Source organism: Akebia trifoliata, chromosome 4 (assembly GCF_017979445.1).
Source record: "Akebia trifoliata isolate Shusen 1 chromosome 4, ASM1797944v1, whole genome shotgun sequence".
NCBI classification, from domain to species: domain Eukaryota; kingdom Viridiplantae; phylum Streptophyta; class Magnoliopsida; order Ranunculales; family Lardizabalaceae; genus Akebia; species Akebia trifoliata.
The window spans coordinates 35,725,539-35,737,784 of NC_141378.1; the positions used below are offsets into that span (position 1 = coordinate 35,725,539).

The 12,246-nt window shown below is 36.3% G+C and overlaps 1 long non-coding RNA gene and 1 pseudogene across 9 annotated transcripts; both read left to right on the forward strand.

Annotated features, from left to right (window-relative positions):
* The first annotated feature begins 825 nt into the window (after positions 1-825).
* LOC147404808 (subtilisin-like protease SBT3 pseudogene) lies at positions 826-3,045 on the forward strand (annotated as a pseudogene).
* Positions 3,046-7,901: 4,856 nt separating this feature from the next.
* LOC147404809 (uncharacterized) lies at positions 7,902-10,859 on the forward strand. Of its 9 annotated transcripts, none has more exons than XR_015177956.1 (5): positions 8,438-8,652; positions 8,737-8,826; positions 9,146-9,346; positions 9,829-9,927; positions 10,002-10,858. It is a non-coding gene; the product is annotated as an uncharacterized LOC147404809 (long non-coding RNA). The 9 variants fall into 9 exon arrangements; XR_015177953.1 differs by having other exon boundaries at positions 9,801-9,927; positions 10,002-10,857; XR_015177951.1 differs by adding an exon at positions 7,902-8,038 and having other exon boundaries at positions 8,520-8,652; positions 9,146-10,859.
* The last annotated feature ends 1,387 nt before the right edge of the window (positions 10,860-12,246 follow it).

Sequence of the window (12,246 nt, forward strand, 5' to 3'; positions counted from 1 at the left end):
TTGGGATTGCATGTTTTTTTATTTTATATGATCAACTGTTCCCATCCCTATCTAATTGATGTTAAACCTAAATGTGAAGAAATATCATAGATGCACTATGGCGATGATACAGTGTATATATATATGTGTGTGTGTGCGTGCAAGACAGAGAAACAAAATTCGTTTGTGTAGTAGTGTTTTATATTTTAATTATAGAGAACTTTCTCATATAATTATTACATCATCGTAAATATCGAAAGTGTTCCAAGTGTTGACAGATATTTCACATATAGGAAAGATTTGTCAACACTTAAAATAACAATTTGCCAGTACTATATGATAGTTCTGTTAACACTTGTAATATATAGGTATTTACAATAACATCAATCAATACTTATTTGAAAATATGTATCTTTCTTTTAAGCCTACGCTACCAATCTCAAGATAAGGAGCGTGATGACAGGTTGATGGCAGCCAGGTGTAAAAATTTTGCCCATTTCCTAGCAAAATATTGTTTTCTACGACGGATTAATTAAACTTTGTTTGGTTTTTTCGCCAAATCATTTAATTTGTATTAGACAAACCATGCAACAACAAAGAAACTTAGCTTAAGCCATAGATATTAAAACAATAATTATAAACTTAGTTTAGTCTATACAGGTCATTTCAATCGGTTTCTTTAACCCCATTAGATTGGACGACTTCATATAAATAGGTATGTTGTTGAACTGATCATAACACATGCAACCAATGTTCCATATGTCCCTAACCATGGACCACATCATCACTTTCAACCTTCTCTTCTCTCTCTTCCTTTTCTCTCACATTGCCACATCATCTTCCACCATGGACCCACGTGGAACATACATCATCCACATGGACAAATCAGCCATGCCGGCCCCCTTCTCGACGCACCATAACTGGTACACGTCAACACTCTCCTCGCTATCAGCACCCGATGTCATTGCCCCAACCCATCTCTATACTTATAATCATGTCATAGATGGGTTCAGTGCCGTGTTGTCCCAATCACAGCTCGCTCAACTGGAGCAAATGCCAGGCCATGTCGCCACATATCCAGAGACATTTGGCCAACTCCATACCACCCACACCCCAAATTTTCTAGGCCTTAAAAAACATGTTGGATTGTGGCCTAAGGGAGGATTTGGGGATGATATGATCATTGGTATTATCGACACTGGAATCTGGCCCGAAAGTGAGAGTTTCAATGATCGTGGCATGCCACCAGTACCCCAACGATGGCGCGGCACATGTGAGACAGGAACAGAGTTCAATTCTTCATATTGTAATCGGAAACTGATTGGTGCTCGGTCTTTTAGTAAAGGCATGAAGCAACGTGGCCTAAACATATCGACCACCGATGATTATGATTCTCCTAGGGACTTCTATGGACATGGCACCCACACATCCTCAACTGCTGCAGGATCTCGTGTCCCAAATGCCGACTACTTTGGGTATGCAAAGGGTACGGCAGTTGGAGTTGCCCCACTTGCCCGGCTTGCCATGTACAAAGTTTTGTTCTTGAATGAGACTTACGACTCTCCTGCAAGTGACACATTGGCTGGCATGGACCAAGCCATAGAAGATGGGGTTGATCTTATGTCATTGTCTTTGGGTTTCATTGAGACACCATTTTACAACAACCCAATTGCATTGGGAGCATTTGCAGCCATGAAGAAAGGCATCTTTGTCTCTTGTTCTGCCGGGAACAGCGGCCCTCATGCCTACACTATCCTTAATGGTGCTCCATGGATCACAACAGTGGGTGCAGGGACTATCGATAGAGACTATATTGCTCATGTGACGCTTGGTGAAGGTGATGTAACAATCAAAGGAAGATCAATTTATCCTGAGGACTTGTTTGTATCAGGTGTTCCCTTATATTATGGACTTGGCAATATAAGCAAGGAGAATTGTGGAGCTCTCGACCCAAAAGATGTCTTCGATAAGATAGTTTTCTGCAAATTCAATGATGAATCGAATATTTATGCACAAATATATGAAGTAAATAGAACAGGTGCTGCAGGAGCAATCTTCGCTACGGATTCAGCGCAATTCATGCACCCCGATGATTTCTTTATGCCATTCGTGGCTATAAGCCTAAACGATGGAAAGGTGGTTGAGGAATATCTAAGCAAGGCGACCCAACCGCCTACTGTGGACATCAAGTTTAGGATTACAGTATTGGGTACTAAACCAGCTCCTCAGGTGGCCTACTTCTCATCGCGTGGGCCTGACCGTAGATCCCCATGGATCTTAAAACCCGATATATTAGCCCCCGGTGTTGATATATTGGCAGCTTGGGTGCCTAATAGGGGACGTGCACCAATTGGGAACGATTACTTGCTTACAGATTACACTCTAGCGTCTGGTACATCCATGGCCTCACCCCACGCAGTTGGTGTGGCAGCATTGCTGAAATCAGCTCATCGTGATTGGAGCGCCGCTGCCATCCGATCTGCAATGATGACCACAGCAGATATTCTCGATAATACAAACAGTGGGATCATTGATATGACCACCGGAACATCGGGGACCCCACTTGATTTCGGGGCAGGTCATATAAACCCCAACAAAGCCTTAGACCCTGGTCTTGTTTATGATATCGAGGCTGAAGACTACATCAATTTCTTATGTGGGCTAAACTACACAAATGATCAAATTCGGATTATTACTAGGACTTGGAATTACGGTTGTGAACAGAGTAATCTCGACCTTAATTATCCATCATTCATCGTCATTCTAAACAATACCAACACGACAAGCTACACGTTTAAGAGGGTGTTGACTAACGTTGATGATTCTCAATCGCTTTATCGTGCGGTGGTGTGGGCTCCAACAGGTATGAAAATTACTGTGGAGCCTGACACAATATCCTTCAGAGGTCAATATAGCAAAGCTGAGTTCACAGTAGGAGTTGAGATTGATTTGGGAGGTTTTAGGGCAGAGAGTGATTACATTGGGAATTATGGGTATCTGAGCTGGTATGAGATTAATGGGAAGCATGTTGTAAGAAGTCCCATTGTTTCTGCATTAGCCCCTTAAGCCATAGATTATGTTTCTTTAGCTGTTCGGGTCGATCTTAGACCTTGAAACATTTTGGATCTTGTACCTCATTTGTTGTTGTTTGGGTTCAAGTATTCCAAATCAAGAATAATATGCTTACAGCTATATATATAATCCAAAATTAAGGTTTTTCCCGTCACATACAATGAGGTATATATTGTACTCACATATCCATTTGAAATTTGGGTACAAGTCGGATACCGATATCCTTTAAAAAAATTGGATAAATAATCGTATATGAATATCCTTAGCAAAAGTGGATAATAAGTGGGATACAGAAATCCAGATATAGAGTTAGATAAGGATACATATATGGGGGTGGATCAAGGGACATATGTAAAAACAATGGTTATTCAAAATAGGAGTTAGAGGTTTTGAATTGAGCTGAATTTTTGTGAGGATGTTCTCTATGATGAGAAGATCATCCCCACAAAAAATCAACTCAATCTGAAACTTTTAAGTCTGTCAAAAGTGGTTTACAAATTATTGGTAAAAAATTGATGGTCCACATTCTAAATCACTTTTGATGGGGTTAGAAGTTTCAGATTGGACTGATTTTTTTTTTTTTTTACGATGATCTTCTCATCAAAGAGATCATCATCACAAAAAATCAGCTCAATCCAAAACCTCTAACCCATTTTTTGAATTTGTTTTATTATTATATTGTTTTTACATATGTTTTAACATATATATGCTTTATCCGACCCATTGCCAGCCCTAGTTAACCATGTATATGCTAAAAGAGTAAAATCCAAAACACTCAACTGTTTAACCCGTGATCTCCTGCATTCTCCCCTTTTTAATGGACACATGACATTTTTAATTGATTTAATTGCTTAGCAACCTCTTTGTTAACATTAAATCTTTATTGGAACATAACATTAATACAGAGCAAGTTAAAGGATGCTAGTTTCAAACATTAATGTGATTTCATCATATTTTAAATTGCAGACTCTGAGGTATTTTAACATGCGATAATCGAATCAATAGAAACATATAACGACTTCAATCACATAGCTTCCAACATCTTTTAAATCCTTGATTTTGTTACTTGTTAACCACATTAATATGGATTTTGTTACTTTTTAAATCTATAAGAAGTCTTTTATTTATCATATTATATTGTGCTAAGATTTTCATTGTATTGGAATTCATACTATCTGATCCATACTATCTATAGGTCATATAATGGAAGTATCTAACTAGAAAGCCTTTTGGATGAAGTGTTAGGTTTAAAAAACTGGTGAAATGCTTTTCAACATTTCCAAAGATTAGTGGTATAAAACAAATCTACTAATCTATGGTTTAGTCAGAGCAACAAAGAACAATTGACACAATTAATTTTTGGTGGTGTACGACATGGATGCCAAGCCTGCTAAGCTATAAGGTGCAAGGGTCAATTGCCCTAATGCTTTTCTTAAGGGTGCTTATGTCATTTGACCTATATATATATATATATAGGAGCGGTTTGGCAGCCCTAAAGTTTGCCAAGTTTGGTGCCAAACATTTTTTGTAAATCACTTTTGATGGGGTTAGAAGTTTTGGAATAGGCTGATTTTTGGTGATGATGATCTCCTCATCATATAGATCATTCTCACAAAAAATCAACTCATTCCAAAGCTTCTAACCCATATTTTGAAAAATGTTTGACACCAAACTTGGCAAACTTTAGGGCTGCTGAACCGTCCCCATATATATATATATACTTATTTTAAAACCCGATTTAATTGAATGAGTGTGGCTCAATTTTCTTAGTTATAAAAGGAAGAAAGTTACTATTGCCACACCAACTGTGAGCAATTCTTTAGTGATTTTCATGGGAACTGGTGTGGCATTAGTAAAAGGAATTGTAATCCCATTTTTTCCATAGTTATAAAAGGAAACCAGGTAAATTGTTTATTCTTGCTTGCGTTTTTCTATTTATTTCTTTGGTGATTGTTATCATGGTTTGCAATGGTGAGGAACATGGTTTTAAGGTAAATGAAGTAGCAATATACCAAAACATGCACTGAAAATTGAAAATTATCAAACCGGCACGCTTTTTAATTTTGAGGAAACAATTTTCCTTTAACGCTTATAATTCAAGCACTCAACTCCATGTCTACTCTTCACTCCACATGTCATGAACTTTTTTGGACTAACTGTCCAAAATCTAATTTCCATTCAAAATGGGATTTCTGCTAGGGCTACAACTTTTAGGCTTGCCAAGCCCAAACCCATTGGTTTATACTCGACCTTTGGTCAGGTTTGGGCGTAGTTAGCTTAGGTTCGGTCTCAAGTTCGGGCAACGAATAAAAAATGCCTGACTCAAATCATGTAGGGTTCAGGCATAGGAATCAAGCAACTCGGTTTGCCTAAACCTGAACTTAATATGGTTATGGGTCAAAAATATTTCTTATATCTTGGCTCTTTCGCCTTCATAATTCATATTTGACTATGTTTTCTTTTGTTTATGTAATTTAATATTTCCATACAATGATTATATTACAATTTTAAAATTTTATTTCATTGAAAATTGCAATTAATAGTAAATAAAAATGGCTACTTTAGTTAATCATCATTTTCTTCTTATTTAAATTTACTTATATTTTGTATATGCAAATTCTGAAACATATTTTTATAATTTTTTTTATTTTTTATTTGGTAACTTTTAAGTTATGTTACATACCACTTATCTTTATATAAACCCTTACTATTACTAAATTGTTCAGCATAAATGGGGAAATGAATTAAATCAAACAACCCGGCTAGGGGTGCGTTTTCGGGTTGTGTATTTCATGTCTGAGGTCGGGTTGGTCATGAGCTCGAGTTGGTGTTTGTCATCAAGTTTGGGTTGGGCTCCAGTTGAACCCCAACTCGGCCCAATGCACACGAGTTGCTACCCTCATTTCTGCAATGTTATGAAGGGCTTTAATAATTAGATATATAGTCTAGAGGTAGTAAGTTTATTAAAGGGATTTCTAGGGTCAATGAAATTGGTTTATATTGTATTTTGCTTGACTTTCTTAGTGAAATATTGATTGTAGTCCCTAGTAGTCATCATTTTTGTAAAAAAAAGTTACGGAAGCAATGTGAAATTATTATAGAGAAAAAAATAGAGGGAGAAAAGGAGGGAGATTAATTCTGTTGGACCTATAGTCCGTTGGTGGCCCGTTAAGCTTATAAATTACCCACGATTTTAAAAGAAAGATTATCTTTTGATTTTTCTTGATGAGGAAGTTAAGTCGATAGTGAGAAATTCTAGTAATAGTTAGAGTGGGAAACCCTCTATTTAGAAAGGATAAGGATCCTTTAATGGGTTGGATACTTACCTTAAAGATCAATGCCCTCTAGTACTCCTATCTATAAAATAATTGATCATCCTATCTTATCAAATGATTGATTTTCCTCTAGAAAATCGGGGAGTTCTCAAATAAAAGGCATAATAGATTTTTCTCTGCAAATCAGTGGAGAAAACAACATGTTATTAGGAATCCACGTTCCATCACTAAAGGCTATACTAATCCATAAAGAGTAGATCAAGGAGAAAAAAGTCGTAGGAATTTTTTGGATCTCCCATTCCTTGAGATTCAAGTAACAATAGATAATCAATTCTTCCTTGAGATATGTGTTATAGTAAATGATTAACTGCTCTTCGAGATATGAAATACAATAAATGAACTTTGGTCGTCTTCTCCGATAAAGCTTCTGAGTTTCGATTGTCTTCTCTAATAAAACTTCCAAGTCTTCGATCACAGTCTTATATCGCTTTAACCTAAAAAGATACTGGTGGGATGTCGACCAAGGAGCCTTCGACGATAAAGTTAGATCTTAGTTAAATTGCAAAGCAAAAAAAATGAACAGTGTTAAAAAGTTTTGTGTGGCTTGTTCCATATTGCTTGAGTTGTTAAAGTCTCCCTATTTATAGGTTGGACTCATTGAAGAAGGTAGTATACTCAACAGTAACCTCTCTTTCCCATGTTTTCTGGCATTTGTGTAAGTTAATGCCCGTGATGCATTGATAACAATGAAAATTGACTCTCAGGATTCTTGTAACTTACATGAGGAGTAGCCTTAAATATGTAACTGTCTTGACTCAGTGACTACTCAATTCTCAAGTTGACTCAGTCAAATTATGTAGTCGTGGTTTTTTTTGGCACCATGTATAATTTGTACTACTAGGGTAGCTTGGCATAAGGTTGTCTCTCAAGTTATCGGGTAGGTTTCTCCTTAGCTTGGTTTGATGAACCATGTAGTGTAAAGGGGAATATTAGTAAAATGGCTCATTGACCAAATCATATAATGAAGGGACTCATTGGTCGAACCATGTAATGAAGGCACTCATTTACTTGAGGGGTCGACCAAGGAGACCGAACCGCTTAGGGTGAACACGTTGGATTGAGGGGTTAAACCACCTAGAATGAACACATTGGATTGAGGGGTCGACAAAGCTAGTTGAATCTCCTAATGTGAACAGGTTGGATTGAGGGTTCGGCCAAGGTGGTCGAACCTCCTGATGTAACCACATTGGATTGAGGGGCCAGTCATATCAAACATCCTAGTATGAGCAGGTTAGATTGAGGGGTCAACCAAATCTCCTAGTGTGAGCATATTGGACTAAGGGTGGGATCTAGTGGCTTACCCATTAAATGTTTGATCTAACTTGCATTGCTTTTGGTTGAATCAGGTTGAACCGCATCCCAATACCTTGATCTAGTAACTTTATAAATCCCAAGGAAAATAATTTTTGGGTTCCTACAATGCCCCTCTCTTAGCATTCTAGATCTTTTATGAGATCTAGGATTCTAAGGATCTTCTAAATTTGTATTAGCGAAGAATATATGCTAGGATACTTCCTCTTTGAATTAGTAAGATGATTTTTAGTAATCTTTTACTTATAAAAAGGCTAGACTTCGAATCATTCTTACTCATTCTTTTGTGGTGGGGAGCTCTAGGATTTTGTGTGGAGCATTCTTGGATGGAGGGGTTTCAGGTTCTTCATCCTCGACATACACTTTGATTTGTTTTGATCTTTTCCATCTCTTATTCTTTCTTATTTCTAGTATTTTATTTATTCTCCTTTGTATTTATCTATTATTCACTATTTGCCCCCAATTATGCCTTCTCCTAACTCACCCTCTTCTTTAGAGAAAATGCACAAACACTTTTACTTTCTATCTGATGTTTACCTTAGAAGGGTAGAGAACATTGATGGTCTCTTTATTGGGCGTGAAGAGTGCTCAGGGCAACTATATGTCGAGCTAAGATTCCCTCTCCCTAACCTCGTTAGCGAATCTTTTGTCCTCTTTGACCTTACCCTCTCAGGGTTTGAATAGAAATTTTCTCAAGATTGTGCATAACATGTCTGCTCTTAATAATATTTATGACTTTGACTTGAGAATTAATGAACTATTGTTTATCTACCGCCTCATGTCTTCTCCTTCGTGACGACTAAGCTATTACTTATCTGCTAGGAATGATACCTTAATTACTAGTCACCATACCTTCGATAAGCATTGGTTTTGCGATCCGTTCATCATGCCAGGCAACAATTTGATGAAAAATCTTTGGGAGTTAATCCTGTCCCAAGGTCTCTTGGCTCGAAAGGTAGCTTTTTCTTTTTTCCTTTATACTATTAATTTCTTCTCTCTTACTTATGTTTTTTTTTTGTTATTATCTTTCTTTTTGCAGGGAACCTTTCATTAGGTCCGCCAGAGCATAGTTTGGACCATCGCCTACTAGTTGAGTGGGTTCTTAGTCTTTCCTCCTCTTTGCCTCAAGGTTCCTCACTTTACTCTTCCTATCGCTCTCCCAATCTACCATTCAGCTAGAGCTGCCTAGTTCAAAGTTTAGGAAATGATCAGGCTTCTAGATGTGTTGGCATACCTAATATAATCATCAATTATGAATCGACTTTGATTTAGATGATACAAATTGTCATCCTCTTTGATTTTAAACCTTGTTAATTTAGAAAAGCTTCACTCAAACATTGAGGTCAATTGCTCGACTCTCTTATACTTGATGCCTCAAAGCCTGTATCTTCTCATTTGTGTTTTGTTTTCAAGACTAGAAACACTTAAAAAATGATGACCTGTTTCAGGCAGAGAAGCCCACATTTTCAAGCATCAATTTGGATATACTGATTGGTAGTCTCATGGCAATTGTTGGTAGTACTGGAGAAGGAAAGACATCATTAGCTTCAGCAATGCTTGGCGAATTGCCTCCAACAGTAGATGCAAGTGTCGTTATTCGGGGAACTATTGCTTATGTTCTACAAATTTCATGGATTTTCAATGAAATTGTGAGTCACAATATTTTTATGGTTTTTCTCTTGTGGGGTTATTTGAAGGTGGATATGGTAGCTAGATAGCTCTCATATTTAATTCATCTTGTAGGTTCCAGCCTTCCAACACTGTAGATCTCACAATCCTTGATGTTGCAACCATGCTCACGTAAGAAATAAATATTATGGTTGCTTATATCACTATGGTTTCGACAATATGGATTGTGGGATCTATGGTGTTGGAACCAGTTTAACCACTTCAATTACTTACCAGTACAAGCAGGATGACTCCAAAATATTTGGTGTAGGAAGCATGACCATATAAGCAATAAACATTTTGGTTGCTCATATCACAATGTTTCTGCCACTGTAGGTGGTAGGATCCTTGGTGTTGGAATCATTTCGACCACTTCAATGGAATGACTTTGCATGTTATTTGTATTCTACTTTATAAAATTGCTAACCATTACAGGTCTTGGATCCAAATCATACCCATTTAGGTACCTTAGAACATATTATTTGGATCTGTTTTCGAAACAGCACGATATGAGAAAGCAACAGAAGTGACTGCATTGCAGCATGACCTTGACTTACTTCCTGTAAGTATTTATAGTTTTACTCTTATCGTTTTGTGGCCTACATATCAATATGACTCACACATGTACTATATCAGGGTGGTGATCTCACAGAGATTGATGAATGGGAAGTTAATATTAGTGGTGGACAAAAGCAAATAGTTTCCATGGCTAGGGTTGTATATTCCAATTCGGACGTATATATTTTTGATGACCCTTTAAATGCTCTAGATGCTCATGTTGGTCGACTGGTAATCCCATCATTATAAACATTATGGAATCACTATGAGGATCACAAGTTTCATGTACTTATCTCTATTATTATGACTTCTACTCCAAGGTCACTAGCGTCTACTCTTTAAATTTCAGTGCAATGTTGTCTATTGGCAATTCTTTTTTCTCATAGTATGATTTTCAAGTCCAAACGTTTCCCAATGAGTAGATCTGGTTATGGGCGTAAGGGACAAGCAATTTTATTGCTAACCAATCATTTTAGAGTTAATACTACTAATGGAGATGGCTATTTTTTCCACTACAGTGTATATATCTGTCTTTCTCAATGTCTTCTATTCTGGATTGTTTTGATGCAAAAGTTGATAATTCCCTCACTTAATGATAGTCTTGTTCTTCCATCTTCATTGGAGAAGGTTTCCTTGTTTTAGGATGATGGTTGGCCCATTGATGGGAAAGGTATCGAGAGAAGAGTGATCGACCCATTCATGATATTAAATTTTCTTGATGATTTTGTACATAGGAATGCTGGGAATGGCAGCCCTAGTGGTAGTGGATTTCCAAATGAGGGATAATTGCGGTTTGCTTGTAGTATTATGCAACATTTTGTAATTTTGATGGTGAATTACTTGGTAATTTTGTAAATTATGACTCATTGTAACTCTTTTTCTATATAAATGAATGTAATAGAGAACCTCAATATTTTCTATTTGGGTCTATTTTGACCATGGGTAATAAGTGCGTAGAAAAAAAAAATTAAAAATTAAAAATTAATTTTTTTTATAGTTTATATATCGGTTTATGACCACTTTAGATATCGATTTGTAATCGATGTCTAAAGTCTCGGACTTAGGACATCAGTCTTATAGACATCGGATTTAAAAGCTATGTCGAAGGGGTTTTTTTTTAGTACTTTCAGATTTGGAATGGTTTTAACCCGTTCCAAATGCTGATTTTTGAAAGGATTTTTAACCGTTCCAAATCCTGAGATTTAGAACAGCTTGCAGCCGTTTAATTTCATCAATGACACCTCGATTAGAGACGATCCGTCAGCCATTTCAAACTGTCTTAGGAACAATTATATACCATTCCTAATGTCCAATTTTGTTGTAGTGTATCTTGGTCTCACATTCTACTTTGGCTTCACACCCTCCCTTCTATCTCTTTTCCTACTCAATATCATTCTCGGACCAACCATTATAATAACCATAGCAACCACAATCCTCTTGCTCTCAGATTTTTTATTCTCTGTTATGGCTCCATTCGACCTCATCCTCTCACAGTTCCCCTCAATCTCTACTATCGGATTTTTCATCTCTCTGAGACTTACGAAGCATTCGACTCTAAATCTCTAAAGGATTCGAATATAGCAACCAAGTTGCTTATGCAATTAAGGTAACTTCTCCATGTTTATTGTCTCTTCGTTGGCAAGCTCACCTAGTCATAGGAGACAATCTATTTTCTTGAACTTGCATAACATGTTTCATATTTAACCAATTTGGTATTTTGTGCATATTAGGATTTTTTAACTGATTTGATGATTATTCATACATGCGATGTTGCCTAAATTAATTTAATCTTTCATGCTCATGATGGAATCATGACGAAGTTGGTAATCTATTGTGTAAATAATGATTTGATCGATTTTGATAATCCTTCATATATGTGATGTTTTTTCCAATTTAAAAATTGATTTATGCATGTGATACTTACAAATTTAGACATTGATTGATGGATATGATGAAAATTTTATCAATTTGGAAATTATGAATGCATATGTTAATCCTCAGTCGATTTGAAAAGTATTGATATATGATTTTTTTTTTTTTTTTTTTTTTTTTTTTACCGATTTGGAACGGAACATGCATATTATGAATTTTTCAGTTTGAGAATCAAGTATACATGTGGTATCACTTTGTCAATTTGGAAATCTGTTATGAATGTGATATTGTTTTACCAATTTGAAAATTATATGTGTATATGTGTTAAATATTTAACCAATTTGGAAAATTATTTATACATGCAGTACATTTACCATTTCGAAAATTAACTATGTATTTGATGATATTGACCGATTTGAAAATTAATTGAGCATGTGATGACATTTTTTTA